The sequence below is a fragment of the Gekko japonicus genome, unplaced genomic scaffold (assembly GCF_001447785.1).
Source record: "Gekko japonicus isolate JY-2015 unplaced genomic scaffold, Gekko_japonicus_V1.1 scaffold50, whole genome shotgun sequence".
NCBI lineage: Eukaryota > Metazoa > Chordata > Lepidosauria > Squamata > Gekkonidae > Gekko > Gekko japonicus.
In genome coordinates, this window is record NW_015164666.1 from 2,021,956 (window position 1) to 2,026,112 (window position 4,157).

Below are 4,157 nucleotides of genomic sequence, written 5' to 3' on the forward strand. Positions count from 1 at the left end.
CGTAACTAACTTACACTTCTGGGTCTAAAGACTACTGGAGCTTGAAGAACTGAGGACCCCACCCCATCCCCGATATAATCTGTAATTAAGCATACATGAAATTTAAAGTAAAAAACAACAACAGTGAAGCGTTTGTGGATCATCAGGTTTTGTACAATAATGTGCATATAAACACAGTAAAATAGGCAGTTAACATAGTGCAAGTTACGTATGATGTTTTATTGGGATCCTCTTCCAGTGTGCAGAGAGAGATTTTGGCAGGGAGTCGGCATCAGGACGAGGTTGCAGAGATGAAGGAAGATCAATCTCAAGAGAGCTCAGCAGGGCTTCTCCGCTTTCTAGATCAGTGGCCAAGAGAGGTTTGCCTTTGTTTAGGACCAATAGGCTACCTGGTGGAGACTAGCGGTAGGAAATCTTTGCTTCTTGCAAACAGTTTGTGATGACTTTCATGTCTCTTCGCCTTTGCAGAGTTTCAGGAGCTAAGTCTTGGAAAACTTGTATAGTTGCATCTTGGAAGAGGAATTATTTTTTTGTATTGGCTTCCTTAAGGATTTTGTTTCTTGTGCGATAATCAGGAAAGCACGCCACAATATCCCTTGCAAAATTGGGATTGTTGTTATTGCGTGAACCGAGTCTATAGGCACGATCAATCAAAGGTGCAATTCTCACTTCTAGATTTAAGATCGATGATAGCCATGTGGCTATAAAAACACTAAGCTCGGTGGACCCTTCACATGATTCCGGGAAGCCTCGGAATTTCAAGTTATGGAAACGGGAGGCATTTTCGAGGTCCATTAGTTTAGAACATACCCAGGAGTCCCGGGCATATAGATCCTGCACTTCATTTTGCAGAGAGATGCATTGCTCTAAGGCTGTGTCTGCAGCTTGAGATATTTTCTGTACATTCGCAGAAAGTTCTTGTAACTGTTTAGTTACAGGTTTAAGTAAGCCTTCTACTCTTAGGGCGAAGCGGTCTTCTAAATTATCCAGAATAAAGAGTACCTCTGGAGTAATCGGAGAGGTGTCGTCCTCTGGGTCTGGGATAGCGTCGGCCGCCATCTTAGGTGAAGTATGACGTTCAGGAGTCCCAGAGTTCTTCGTCTCTCCTCTTGGGAAATAAGCCTTCACCGAGTTCAGGATTTGACCAGAAGCTTTGCTGTTGCCCATGCCAGATCTACCCATCGTTTGGGCTGATGATCAATTTGATTTTCACACTTGAAAATAGATATATGTGAGGTCAGGTCGGGAGCCAAGGTTCCAGGCGTCCATTGGCTTCAAGCGTGATGCCACGCCCCCTTTCTGGGATAAGTTTAAACAAAAATTGATTTATTTAATAAAGAACAAAATAGGTTTCTGGTTATTTTGAACAGTTGCTGAAGAAAGGAACTTGTAAATTTAAGTGACATAGCTTGGTGCCACAAACAGTCTCTCAAACTCCAAACTCCACTCTGACAGGCTTATACACTCTCTCTCACAGGCTAGTCTCTTTGTTTTATTCACACTGAATAGAATCAACTCTCTTAGTCACACAGACTAAACTGTTGGTCTTATTCACACAGAATTAGACTCAAATTTCCATAGTCACACAGACTATGCTCACTCTTCAAACTTTACACACAGAAACCTTTCATAGCCACATGCACACAGATTCTTCTCAGAACATCTCTTCCCACACTCTCAGTCATCAGCCAATCAACTCACACTTGTCACCCTCTATCACTCTTCTCATATTACTGCAGTCAAAGTAAACATTTAAAAGAACACACACACCAAAACATGGAATCATTACAGGCATATATGATTTTCTCCTCCTCCGTTGCCTCCTCTGAAAAAAAACATGTGAAGTAGGGCTGTGAGAGAAGGTGACTGGCCCATGGTCATCAGATTGCTTCATGGCTGAATAGATGTTTAAACCTTGATTTCCAAAGTCCCAGTGCAGCTTCTGCTCTGTATTGGCAGCAATGTTGTTGTTCAGTCGCACAGTCGAGTCCGACTCTTCGCGACCCCATGGACCAGCTCCCGCCAGGCCCTCCGGTCTTCCGCCATCCTCTGAAATGTGCTCAATTTCATGTTCGTTGCATCTATGACACTGTCTAACCATCTCATCCTTTGCCGTCCCCGTCTTCTTTGACCTTCAATCTTTCCCAGCATCAGGGTCTTCTCCAGTGAGTGCCCCCTTCTCATTTGGTGGCCAAAGTATTTGAGCTTCAGTTTCATTATCTGGCCTTCCAGGGAACAGTCCGGGTTGATTTCTTTTAGGATTGACTGATTTGTTCTTCTTGCAGCACCATAGTTCAAAAGAATCTATTCTTCGGTGCTCGGCCTTCCTTATAGTCCAACTCTCGCAGCCATACATGACTACTGGGAATACCATTGCTTTGACCATGCGGACTTTTGTTGGCAGGGAGATGTCTCTACGTTTTATCATGCTGTTTAGGTTCGCCATCGCTTTCCTCCCCAGGAGCAGGCGTCTTTTAATTTCATGGCTGCTGTCACAGTCTGCGGTGATCTGGGATCCCAGGAACGTGAAGTCTGTCACTACTTCCACGACTTCCCCTTCTATTTGCCAAGGAGTGATGGGGCCGGATGCCATGATCTTAGTTTTTTTGATGTTGAGCTTCAAGCCCACTTTTGTGCTCTCCTCTTTTACCCTGAGCAAGAGGCTCTTAAGGTCCTCTTCACTTTCTGCCATCAGAGTGGTATCGTCTGCATATCTGAGGTTGTTGATCTTTTCCCCAGCAATCTTAATTCCCGCTTGTGATTCATCCAGGCCAGCATTTCGCATGATGTACTCTGCATATATATTAAATAAGCAAGGTGACAATATACATCCTTGTCGTACTCCTTGTTCCATATCCGGTTCTAACTGTCGCTTCTTGGCCCTTATAGAGGTTTCTCAAGAGACATGTGAGGTGGTCTGGTACTCCCATCTCTTTAAGGACCCGCCATAGTTTGTTGTGATCCACACAGTGAAAAGCTTTAGCATAGTCAATGAAGCAGAAGTAGTTGTTTTTCTGGTACTCTCTTGCTTTCTCCATAATCCAGTATTGGCAGCAATACTAGCAGTCTAACAGATGGAAGCTGAGACTTGGTTTGATTAAGGCTATGTACTGGATTCATGTGTGTTGAGCCCTGAAGTGGGGATTTCCTGTCCAACAACTCATGTTCTAAGTGACTACACTAGCCCAGTTTTCTGTAAAATAAAATAACAATGCAGATGCCAAAGGTAAAGTAATTAATATTCCAGGAAATTCATACCGTTAAAAAGGCAAGAATATTTCCTTGCTGAAAACCTCTCTTAGTTTTCATAGCATCATAGAATGAAAATGGTTGGAAGAGTCCTAAAAACCATCTAGTCCAATCCCCTGCACCATGCATGATGACCTAAAGCATTTCTGACAAATAATCATCCAATCCTCTGCTTAGACATCTCCATGGAGGGAGAACCCACAACATCTTTAGACAACTGATTCTAGCACTGAACCACCCTTATTGTTAATCCCCCCCGATATCCCACCAGTATCTCCCCACGATAATTTAAACCCATAATTATGAGTCCTCTACCACCAGTTGAAATAGCACCCTACCCTTTTCTAAATGACAGCCCTTCAAACATTTAAGAAGAGTAATCATATCCCCCCTCAACCAGGCTGAAGATTTCTACGGCGACGCATCATGGAGGGAGAAAAAGTTACCATTGCGTCGGCCATCACTACCGCCACCGCGTGGGAGAGGTCCCACCCAGCCACCTCCACCTCTCATCAAGCTGCCGTCATCGCACCAGCAGACACCATAGGCGAGGAAGTACACCGCACCCAAGCTCTGCGCCACACCCCAGCCGCGAACACAAGCTCCGGCCGCCAGCAGCCCAGCTCGACGCATTCCGGGTGTGCCAGCTGCGGGGATCCACACGACCGGAAAACGTGCCGATTCCGGGGAGCAGTGTGTAGAACCTGTGGTCGCACGGGACACATCGCCCGGGCCTGTCGTGCTAAGGTCCCCAGCCGAGCCCAGCCTCCGCGCCACCGAGCGGATGCCCACTTCGAGGACGGCGCGGACAACGAGGACCTCTACCAGCTCGCACACACCGAGGAACAGGTACTTCAACTCCCCGGGAAATCGCCCACCCCTAAGTTTATGGCAACAATAATGATCGA